At 41.3% G+C, this 12,949-nt stretch overlaps 1 long non-coding RNA gene across 1 annotated transcript; it reads right to left on the reverse strand.

The window, feature by feature from the left end:
- Positions 1-9,718: 9,718 nt before the first annotated feature.
- Positions 9,719-10,408, reverse strand: LOC138354216 (uncharacterized). The gene is made up of 2 exons (XR_011223474.1): positions 10,171-10,408; positions 9,719-9,843 (listed from the first exon to the last, which is right to left on the reverse strand). It is a non-coding gene; the product is annotated as an uncharacterized lncRNA (long non-coding RNA).
- Between the last annotated feature and the right edge of the window lie 2,541 nt (positions 10,409-12,949).

Raw genomic sequence — 12,949 nt, forward strand, 5'->3', positions numbered from 1 at the left:
ACTCTAGCCCATATGGTGCCAATTTGGCCATATGTCATCACCCAGAGCCCAACACCATTGTATATTATGTTCACATCCTTTTCACTACTCTCTGTAATACAGCATACCAGGTAAACCAATTATCAATTGAAATGTGTTAATTTACATAAATCACATATTGAAACAAATGTCTTAAGTTATTCAACATACATGCTCTTGTAAATGAAGAGAAACAATCGGTGAAACATCAGAGGATAACATGGGGAGTGCTTGCAGAAATGTCCATCATATGAAGGGTAACCAACCAAGAGAGTCTGTCTGTAAAGAGATTCAACCACATCAAACATATTTCCAATGCCCAAGCCTGCAGTTACCTTTTTAAATGGAAAAAATGGCTCGTATTTTACTGAACAGAAACCTCTGCAACTGGAAAACAAAAATTGGATTTAAATATGCTCAGTGGCTTTCCCAAGGCTTTTATTTCTTGTAATGTTGCCTCCATCTTTGAACTCAGTCCCAACGTCTGAAGCAAATTCACACATTCCCTGCTTTACGTTTGTCAAATAGGGTGAGTAAATCCAGCATGGAAAGTGAGTGTTCCGTCTGTGATTCACAGAATCAAGGTTTCACTTTACTCGAAATCATCCCTGTATGACTTGTTGAGTTGAAGGGTTAAATTGAAAACTTTTAACCCTTCCACTCTTTGTACAATGTTTCCCTTTACATGCTCCTCTGACGTACCACACCTGGATCTCTTTCTTTGAATTGTGAGAGGAAAGTTGCACAACACAACAAACCAGTTACCATAGGTGATGTAGCAACCTGTCTTGGGTATACCATAGTACTTGTGTCACATAATGCTCATAGTTCCTATGATGCTAATGTTCGTAGTTATCCTGTGGTAGATTTACAGTTATTAGCTATCACCAGGCACCAACCTCTTTAGGTTTATACAATAGAATATGCTCTATATAAATTAAAGAAAATGAATCGTGCATTATGTATTATAGAAAACGGTTAAAGTAGGGTACACTACACTAAACCTACAGAATGGGGAAGGGGGTCCACAACCCCCCAGGGAATGGTTATAGGGACCATAACACCCACAGAATGGGTATTGGGTCCAATAATACCAGCACATGTACTCTATACCACCACTTTCACCCTGTGCTTTCACATACAGGAGTGACTACCGGGACCCCCTGTGCTTCATTGGTCCCGGTAGCACAGTTTGGTTCGTTCTTGACGCACAATCGAGAATTCCAAGTTCGAATCGCGGGCGGGACAGAAATGGTTGGGCACATTTCCTTTCACCTAGTGCCTCTGCTCACCTAACAGCGAGTAGGTATTCAGGAGTCAACTTGCTGTTTAGTTGCATCCTGGACTGAGTCAGTAATTCAACCTTGGTGGGGGGGACCTCAATATAAGCTTAACGTGAATTAATAAACGCTGGCTTCCTGTCACCGACACAATAAATAATATGTACCCTGTATCACCACATATCCTTTGTACCAGCACATGTACTCTGTATCCCCACATGTACTCTGCACGCCACCCTCAAAGAGCCGACGGATATTTGGTAATATATGTGACAAAAATATTAATTAATAATTACCAAAGTGATCAATTTATGCACAGTTCGTGCATCCTGGGAATGGTCAGTAATTCGGCCGTGTTGGAGTACAGAACACGGCACGGAGACCTTGTGGGACTGAAAACGGCGATGGGTCATATTTTGCCCAAACCCCCCTGCAGTTTACAAAATAAATGAAATGTAGGAAATTTGACTCCTGGGCGTGATTTTTGAGCTGAATTCTGACTCTCTGCACCTATTTTCATTTTCAAATTACGATTTATTATACCGAAAATATGCCAATTACTGAAAACGGCGATGGGTCATATTTTGCCCAAACCCCCTTGCAGTTTTCAAAATATCTGAAATGTCGGAAATTTGACTCCTGAGCGTGATTTTTGAGCCGAATTCTGACTCTTTGCACCTATTTTCATTTTCAAATTACGACATTTCATACCGAAAATATGCCAATTATTGAAAACGGCAATGGGTCGTATTTTGCCCAAACCCCCCTGCAGTTTTCAAAATATCTGAAATGTCGGAAATTTGACTCCTGAGCGTGATTTTTTAGCCGAATTCTGACTCTCTGCACCTATTTTCGTTTTCAAATTACGACTTTTTATACCGAAAATATGCCAAGTACTGAAAACGGCGATGGGTCATATTTTGCCCAAACCCCCCTGCATTTTTCAAAATATCTGAAATGTCGGAAATTTGACTCCTGAGCGTGATTTTTGAGCCGAATTCTGACTCTCTGCACCTATTTTCGTTTTCAAATTACGACTTTTTATACCGAAAATATGCCAATTACTGAAAACGGCGATGGGTCATATTTTGCCCAAACCCCTCTGCAGTTTTCAAAATTTCTGAAATGTCGGAAATTTGACTCCTGAGCGTGATTTTTGAGCCGAATTCTGACTCTCTGCACCTATTTTCATTTTCAAATTATGACCTTTTATATCGAAAATAGGCTACGGGGACGCTACGCCCCGGAAGCACCTCAAGGTAACCTCAAGGTATGTGCAGTGACTTAATGTCTAACATATTCAGAGATTTGAGTAGGGGTACCGAGTGATGTCTGGGGCCAGAGTTGGATATTGTCCTAATAGCAGCTTTGCGTTGAGTAATTAGAGACGTAAGTGATTTTGGGTAGTAGAGCCCCAAGCACAAATACATTGAGATATGGATAGATAAGGGAGTAATAGAGAGTCACCAGGGCAGGGCGTGGTACATAATATCTGATCTTAGAAAGAATGCCCACAGTTTTTGAAACTTTTTTTGATATATTTAGAATGTGTCCCTGGAAATTCAGCTTGTGGTCAATGAGAATGCCAAGGAATTTGCCATCTAATTTGTTACAAATTTGGGTATTGTTTATTTTGAGATTTATTTGATTAGACGATTTATTGCCAAACAGAATATAGAAAGTTTTGTCAATGTTAAGGGTGAGTTTGTTGGCAGTTAGCCAAAGATGGACTTTATTTAGCTCAGTATTTACTGTGGCATTTAGAGCAAGGGGGTCAGGACTGGAGTAAATGAAGGTTGTGTCGTCAGCAAATAGAATTGGTTTGAGGTGTTGGGAGGCATTTGGAAGGTCATTACTGTAGATGAGAAAGAGGAGAGGGCCAAGTATGCTGCCCTGAGGAACACCAATGTTGATGGGTAGGGTGGGAGAAATTGTATTATTCACAGATCACAGATATTATTCACATTTACACTGGCGGGCGGCGTTCTTGCCAACTATATGGCTGTTAAGTTGAAAATTGTAACTGTTAAGAACATTCTATTGTGGTATTGAACAATTATATTGAACAATGAAATATTGAACAATTATACATATACGAAACAGACAAATCTGGTGTCCGAAATAGTAAAAATATTAGTGTGCGATGTGATCAATGTAAGGGGGATATTGGGTGTGCCTCGTATCCCCTACAACAACAAGAAGTTCGAGAGCGATGAGGCCGCCACCTACTAGCTTCAGGATGTCGTCGAATCTAAATCAACAATATACTACCGCCGCTACTTTCTCGGAAACGTAAGTACCTGCCGCTTTACTTCTCTCACCCTGCCTAGCCTGGCTTGGCCTGACCTGGCCTAGCCATACCTGACCAGACCTGACCTGGCCTAGCCTTACCTAGCCTAGTCTGACCTGGCCTAGTCTGACCTGACCTGGCCTAGCCTTACCCAACACTAATCACCACACGTGACAGCCCAAACGAATCGCAAATAAGTACACGTAACAGCCCAAACGAATCGCAAATAAGTACACGTAACAAGTCATATGCCCGGACACTCTTTCACCTTGGGGACTGAGTGGTAACTATTGTATAGAAGAGCCGGCTCCCTGAGAGTGGTAAGAGGGCGTGATAAGAGGTTGTACTCACCTAATTTGTGCTTGCAGGGGGTGAGTTCTTTGGTCCCGACTCTCAACCGTCAATCAACAGGTGTACAGGTTCCTGAGCCTATTGGGCTCTATCACATCTAAATTTGAAATTGTGTATGGAGTCAGCCTCCACCACATCACTGCTTAATACATTCCATTTGTTAACTACTCTGACACTGAAAAAATTCTTTCTAATATCTCTGTGGCTCATTTGGGTACTAAGTTCCCCTTGTTCGTGTTCCACCCGTGTTAAAGAGCTGTCTTTGTAACTATCAAAATGCATATATCTTTGCTTTCACTTCAGTTATATTTATGACAAGGGATTTAAAATTTGCCTATATTTCTGCTTCTCTGATGACATTAAAAACTTTCGTTTATTACAGTATCTACATAAAATTAAAATTTATCTTCATTAGGTTGTAGTTCTCATCAATAGGGAGAGCGTCGGTAAAAAAAAAAATTGCTTAAATATAAATATCTTTCCTCTCTCAATAATATGCCCGAAACGCTATGCGTACTAGTGGCTTTAGGTATTGTATGTACTAGCTCTATCTATAAATCCAATATTATGTTTGTAAATCGACTATTTATGTACTTTCCTGAATAAAATGAACTTTACTTTACTAATATCTAATCTCTGTGACTAAAACGTAAGAACGACTTTATCTATGCATTTTTGATAACATATACAATTATAAGCTTTATTAGTGAATCTCTATTAATTAAACAATATATCAGAGTGTGTAAGGTTCGGTGTTCCATGTGCGAAGAGACATTATATGCTGTACTTGCTGTATGCAATGTTAAATGGGATTCTTGTACTGTTATATGTCTATTTGTACTCACTGAATTTGTGCGCCCCTTGAGGGACTTGAAGTAGAGGGGGGTAGAAATAGCCTAAGCTACTCTATCCCTTTGAGATGTATTTATTGCTTATCTCAATAAACATACTTGAACTTGAAGTCGCTCCACAACATTGACACCTGGACCGTTGACTTCCTATGAGGCCACATATTTACTTATTTCATAATGGAAGTATATTATTTTATAGTAAATATATGTTTTCTCGTGTTCTGCATTAAGCACCAACATTATAGTGAATAAATATACCATATTTCTTCATTATTTAAGTAATGCTAGGAGGCTTTGAGTAGCTTTGGGTCATTAGGTGAACAGAATCTCCAATAGATGGGGCGAGAGTCGTGCTATCTCTCGCCCGAGCGAGAGTCGAAACTTATTTTAGATTTGATATATCTTTGTCCTCCAACAAGATATATTTCCTTTGGTGCACTCATAATAACGAGCATATCTCTGTCTTTCTGAAGGCATATAATATTTTAGGCTTTATAAGCGTATCTCTGTTAATTACACACTATATTGGCAAGTGCGTAGGCTTCTGCATTCCATGACCGACAAGCTACTGAATGCCACTATAAAAACGTATGTATCTTCACTTGAGCTTTATATATGTCTATGTTAAAGTATTTAAATTGAAGCTTATATTTCTATCTTTCTCGAGACATATAAAACATATGTGTTTATTAACGAATTTACGTGAAATAAGCATTGTTCTGAGAGAGAGAGTTGCTCTGCCGATCAGTCTGTGCGGGGTCGGAGCTCGGCGATTATTAAAACATGTATCTTCATTAGAACTTTATATATATCTATGGTAAAGTATTTAAAATGAAGCTTATATTTCTATCTTTCTCAACACATATAAAAACATTTGCGTTTATTAACGAATTTACGTGAAATAAGCATTGTTCTGAGAGAGAGTTACTCCGGTGCTCGATCTGTGCGGGATCGGAGCTCGCCGATTAGAAAAATACACGTATCTTCGCTTTAAATACAAATATGCCCATGGTAAGCCTTTTAAAATGAAGATTATGTTTCTATCTTTCTTGAGACGTATAAAAATCTTACGTTTATTAACGATTCTGCGTGAAATAAGCATTGTTCTGAGATGAATATTGCGGATTTCCGGCTCTACGACCGATGAAAAATGCAACTTTTATACAACTACAAATATCTTTAGTTTTAATTTAAATTTTGTCCTGAAAGAGTTTTCATATATAGATCCAGTTTCTGCCGTTCTTCTGACATAAAAAGACCTTTGGTTTAATAAGTTAAGATGTTTTCAACAATATTACTAGGGCGTTCACCGATTCTAACATGGGCGACCCTTTTGGAAACGCAACACATGGGTTGACCTGATTGATATATGGGTCAGATTCCATTAAGGTTCGGAACATTTTTTTTTTTTTTTTTTTTTTTTTTGAGATATATACAAGAGTTGTTACATTCTTGTAACAACTTTCCATTCTTCCATTCTTTTCAGAGTTAACTCCACACTTGTACTACAGCGTTAAATTTGGTATCTTTGAGATCGCAATAAGTAAGTAATTATCAAAAGAAGGCACCAAACCGGGAGAGATCGCAATAAAATTCCATACACGGACATATGCATATAAATGAAGAATGATGATCGCGACTCGCCCGCAAGAGTGTGGGAAGTGGGCGAAGTGATATCTGTTACCGCACATCGGCGATCTACAATAGTTTTACCACGAAGACAATGCCGTTCTCTTAAATAGGCTATGTGGCTACTAAAGAAAACGTAAATTTTATGGCAAACATGTTCATACTATCCCCAAGTCGATCGGATAAGAATTGAATTTTATAAATATTTGTTCGTAGGACATAAAAATGTCCATTTCGGCAACTTCAAGTAACCCCCGGCGGACACGCTCTTGTGTCCACGGCTCAGGAAAGTGTAATAACAGGCTGTTCGTTTTATGAAGCTCACAAATATCTGCATACATAGCTTACAGACTGGACATCCGGCCCAAGGCAACCACAAGGATCAAACTAGTCCCAAATCAGAGGTATGACTTACGGGAAAAGGCTAAGGGAACTAAACGACACGTCCCTGGAGGACAGTGAGTTATGAAGGTGATCATGTCTAAATTGACGGTGGACAAAACCTATTTAGCAGGGTGAGGGACAGGTGGAAGCAGTGCCCAAATGAGGAAACTATCAAGGGAATAACGTAAAGCCATTTCAACTATATAGCTCTTGGAAGGGGTCAGGATAAAGATTTGGGATGGACGGGGGGTGGGGAGTAGAAATGGTGCCCAACCACTTTGAGAACTTCGACCTGCATGAAGAGCAACATTTTAAAGGTATTTCAGTGATGTTAGTTGAAAGATGGAAGATATTAGGCAGTGATGTCGAGGCAGACTACACAGTTTAAAATGTATATATATGCCGTCTGTTGTGTAGTGGCAAGACGCTCGCCTAGCGTCCCTTTGTCCCCTGGGCTCGTATCCTGGCCGAGAAGGATACGCAAGTAATTATCAAAAGAAGGCACCAAACCGGGAAGGTTATGTAGCACCATCAAATGCGCAGAATCATCAGAGGGCGCTGAATATCACCAAGGATGCCAATACGAGAACAAAAACGCATAAGGCGAACGATATAAAAAATCGTACCATTATCTTGGTACCGAGGCACCAACAATTTTTTTTTTTTTTTTTTTTTTTTGAGATATATACAAGAGTTGTTACATTCTTGTACAGCCACTAGTACGCGTAGCGTTTCGGGCAAGTCCTTAATCCTACGGTCCCTGGAATACGATCCCCTGCCGCGAAGAATCGTTTTATCATCCAAGTACACATTTTCCTGTTGCGTTAAACAGAGGCTACAGTTAAGGAATTGCGCCCAGTAAATCCTCCCCGGCCAGGATACGAACCCATGACATAGCGCTCGCGGAACGCCAGGCGAGTGTCTTACCACTACACCACGGAGACTGTCATTCTATTGAGGGACAGGTGACCAGCATCTATTTAAGCCAACAGTGAAAGTGAAATGGGTACCTGGTTGTTAAACGATTTGGCTGGGTCGTATTCTGGGAAACATAGGATTAAGGACTTGACCGAAACGCTACGAACGCTAGTGGCTGTACAAGTAAGAATTTATTTATATATAACGAATAGGCTAGGGAATATGTACATCAGTCGATTGACAGTTTAGAGGCGGGACTAGAGCGCCAAAGCTCAACCTCTGCAGGAACAACTAGGCGAGTACACAATTCCCAATGGTAATCGGGACACCCAGAGAATAGGTCCCGTGGAACGCTCGCGCACTTGGCCATCTGTACAGAACTACAAGCAAGTATTTAACCAGGCCAGTTCAATCTAATTACGGCAACTCTGCAACCTCTGTTTGCCTATTAGTGGAGCTAATGGGTGGTTTTATACACCCTATTTTTTTTGGCAAGTTTATAAGACAGTCCACACTATAGTAGGGATGTCCCACCTAGGGAGTAGAGACTTCGTACTATCAAGTCTTGCCAAGAGTGCTTGTCACCCAATGTTAAGCTTTAATGTTACTAAATTAAAGATACGAGGAAGGTGTTGTATGGAGATAGGAAGGGCAAATTAGTCTAGTCTGGAACTAGATTCTGAGAGTCTATGAACACCTTCAAATTATATCTGATCATCCGGGTTGTGGGTTCTGGATCGCAGAATCGTCTAACAGCTTCGGCAGAGACCACCCGCGAGAACATTGTGCCAAGCAGTACAAATCGCGTTTAAAGAAAGAATGTAGGATAAAAATGCTAGTGTTCGAGGGAGCAATTTAGCACTGAAATTCAAAGTTTGAGGCAAGAATCGGAGAGAGTTATATCAGAAAAAGTTCTTAGACGACTTTAGTTTAGTTTTGCCCCGAGGGGCGAGTTTATTGGTCAGCGCCACTCATCCTGCGAGTGGACATACCGCCATAGCAGCATGTACAATACTCTAAAGAAAACCCTCTGGGTTGTTCACCCTTTCACCCAGACACAGCTGGGACTGGCTTAATTGTCTCAAGTGAGCAGCTTCTCAAACAAGATTAACATTTGTCAATCCTTAAAATCTATCTTATGGTGCAAAATAGGGGGGAATCTTAATAGAATCTTGTTTGAAAAAAATGGTATTTTTTCTAACTACCAATGTGGGGTTTATTATCTTACACATTTCTAACGTATCAGATGTTGACATCCTTGTAGATAGTGGTCAAGGCGGTGTCAGTCACTTCAGACTGATTCTGCAACTTCGCTGCTCAATGCTTTCCATTCTGAATCTCCATGTATATTAGCATCCAAGACATTTTCCACCATTACCGATTCTCCCGCGCCCGCCACCTTTTCGTCCATAGTGATGGAGACTGCGAATTGCAACCATGTTGCACCAGCGTTCAGATTCACCTATTTGTTCTATCCTTTCCTCAAGTTACCTTGTCACAGGGATGTTGCCCGACAATACCTCTAATTTTGTAGAAGTCTTAGGTATGAAGTATTTAATATGGTCACCTTCAACACATCTGCTCTTTCATTTCCATATTCCAACACAGGAGGGTATCTACACTTTACGACTCTTCCCCGGTTGGGTGGTTAGTACCGTCACAGCTCTATTTCAGCTACTATTGCAAGATTATCTGCCCGATTTTTACTTGGGCTTTGTAGCGCTATTTCTGAATCTGTGCACCATTAATTTTTCGTTCAAGGAATCTTAACGCCATAACAATTACACTTGGCTCTGCTTGCCTTGAAGAGGCATAGTTATCAATTTCTGCGTTGAAAGGCATTATGCCTAATTACCGTGTATGCTGCACCAGCCCTGTCATTGACAGGATTAGATGACCCATCAGTATGGATTTCATCTAGTTCAACTTCGACTTTATAAATTTCCCGAGATACTAGGAGGAAATAAGGAAAGAGTATCGGACTTTTTCCGTTGCCATTTCATTGATGATAATCAGAAGACCAAGTGGTGACGGGCAGTGTGTGTATTCCGTCGTTGTAGATATTAGTAGAGTGTCCACGTAGCCTCTTCTTGTCTGGCTGGCTGGCTGTAGTCACCCGGACCTGGGAAAGAAGTTAACGTTAGGAATATCAGGTTTAAAAAGCTATACTGCAGTTTTTTACCGTTACCTAATGCAATACATGAAGCCTTCGTTACACTAGCAACCTTCACTACCACCCACGTTATGGATACTGCACAACTATTCACTAAAAATTAACATATCCTGGTTCATGGTTTGTAGATAATTTCTACTGTTAACCATTACTAGAAGTACATCTCTAGCCTCCTGAATTTGTTACTAAATGCATTTTTTTTAAATCTAGTTCTGAATGTGTAGCTTTAAATTTTTAACTAGTAACCCCACTGTACAACAAATTTGTAATACATACTTAACCGAATTTCCAAGTTCGAAGCCAGACGTTAAGGGTTAAACTCTGGCATGGTACATGGGGTAGAGAAGCGTCACAGGACTGCTATAGTGCCACACGCAGCATTATGCACTTAACCTTCGTTTCCTCAAGGCAAATCTGAAATAATGGTATTTTATCTTAAAAAAAGGGTGAGGGAGACGCAACAAAGAAGGGACCCGCCAAGGTTAAAAGAAGGGGGACGCATCAAGGGGGTGGTGGAAAGTGAGGGGGGGGGGAGGGAGGAAGGAGACGCAACAATGGGCGGGGGAAGGGCGGGGGACGCAACAAGAGGGAAGGGCGGGGGACGCAACAAAGGGGAGGGAGAGGGGGATGGGAGGGGGACGCAACAAAGGGGAGGGAGAGGGGAGGGGGACGCAACAAAGGGGAGGGGGAGGGGGACGCAACAAAGGGGAAGTGGGGGGGGATCCTCCACATACAGCTAAACTTCAAGAGACGAACCTGGAACTGGATACCAAAAGTGAGGTAAAACACACTGACGTGCTTTTTGTCTCATCGTCCCTTATATAACCAGCAGGCAACCAAACCCGGCCGCTGGTTGGTTGATATTCACAGTAAAACTCGCCCCATTGGTTAACATTTTGCAAGTCTGAAGTGTCAATTATCAACGGCCAACAGCCACTCCTTAACTTCCCCATGTACGAATGAGTCTCTAATGAACCAATAATGATCCCCAGCTTGAATGTTTGAAGTTGTTAATACATTCTATTGTATTGTAAATGTTGCAACAGAACAACAGGTACAACAGAGCAACATTTGCAATAGAAAGTCAAGAACTGTTAATGGCCGCTCGACAGCTATAATATACAGTGTATATACAATAACAGACTAAGCAACCAAACAACCCAAAGTTCCTGACACAACACAGGATGATGTTAAATATTTCCTTACAAGTGAATTAAGATATTGCTCGTTAATGCCAAATTAAGTGATTTCAACTTATTGAAGTGTGAATATTTATGCTTTATATAAACTATTAACGTCTAGGATGACATTGTTCAGAATATTATTCTGCGCAAGTGGCGTCCTCAACGATCACCACCTGACGCCGGATGGGTCCTAGGCACTCCTCTCGTCTTCAGAACTAGATATCCCGTCCCATTCCTCGCTCTGTCTGTCTCCGTCTCCACAAGGTACTCCTTGAGCGCCTGGAGTTTAAGTCACAAGACGAGCCAGGCGGTTCCCAGCTCCTTCCTACACGCCCTCTTCAGCTCCAACCTTTTCAGTTCTGCCTGTTAGAGCTGTATGTTTACCTGGAGATTTAATTACAAGCTTATAACTGTCTTATCGTAACTTCGACCTCAGATGACCACATCTAGACAGTAAGGAATGCAACTAACACCGTCTCGGTATACTAAAAAACCTCTACATCGAAGGGATAACATAACACGATATTGCCTCTCACCACGTCACGTCTGTCACGTGACAGCAGCCTCTGATGTTGATGCCTCTCGTCGGTCTTGCCTCTTTAGTCTTCCTACTTGGGAACCTGTTCACTGAACATTACTACCTTCAACACTGCCAGTGTATCCTCAGGATGGATATAGGGTCCACAACCCTCATGCCCGAAACGCTTTGCGTAATAGTGGCTTTAGGCATTGTATGTACTACCTCTACCTATAAGTCAACCAATCTTTGTAAAAATTTATTGTATGTACCTTACCTAAATAAACATTTTATTTTATTTTATTTTAACTAGTCACTTGATGTGTATGGGGTTCACTACCACCCGTAGGATGGTTATGGGGTACACTACCAACTGTTGGATGAGTATGAGGCCTACTACCGCCCACAGGATTAGTATGGAGTTCACTACCGGCCACAGGATTGGTATGGGGTCCATTACCCCATTTTCATCTGTGCGGTAGTGTACCCCCATATCAATCCTGTAGATATCAGTGGACCCCATACCTATCTTATGGAAGGTTGTAGGCTCCATACCTCTCATACAGGTGGTAGTGGACCTCTTGCCCATCCTGTGGATAGTAGTTGACCCCATACCCCACCCTGTGTCCGATAGTAGACACCATGTCCATCATGTGGACGGTAATGGACCATATACCCATCCTCTTGGCGGTACTGGATACCATACACATCCTGTGGGTGGTAGTGGACCACATACCCATCCAACAGGTAGTAGTGAGCCCCATACCCATCCAGTGGGTGATAGTGATCCTCGTACCCATCCTGTGGGGAGTAGTGGATCTCATACTAATCCAAAAGGTGGTAGTGAACCCAATACACATTCAACAGGTGGTATTGGATCCCATAACTATCCTTTTGTGTGGTAGTAGCACAACATAATCGTTTTTTTCTTTTTTTAGTTTAGTGCATTTATTATGCACCCCATGCCCATCTTGTGGGCGGTAGTGGAAAGAGTTACAGAGGCACATAATGGGCTCAGGGACTGAACCCCACAATTCATTTAGCTAAGCAAGTTACAATCTTGATGAGCTAGTTACAAAATTCAATATAAGTCGTCACATCAACAATGGGTTCGAGATCGACCTCAAGTACAGGTTCTAAATTAAGCAACTGACATATGTGGAGAGCTAGTGTCAAAATTTATATGTTTGTCCTGCACACCACCCCCCATCCAGTGGGCAGCGGTGGATAGGTTACAATCAGTTACTACCTACAGTTAGCAAACTGGGGATATTTGGCTAAAATTTCTGGTAGCAGATCATTTTGAATGAAATATTGACACATCGCTGGAACATTGGTTATAGAATTGTCTCCC

This window comes from Procambarus clarkii, chromosome 62 (assembly GCF_040958095.1).
Source record: "Procambarus clarkii isolate CNS0578487 chromosome 62, FALCON_Pclarkii_2.0, whole genome shotgun sequence".
Lineage (NCBI taxonomy): Eukaryota > Metazoa > Arthropoda > Malacostraca > Decapoda > Cambaridae > Procambarus > Procambarus clarkii.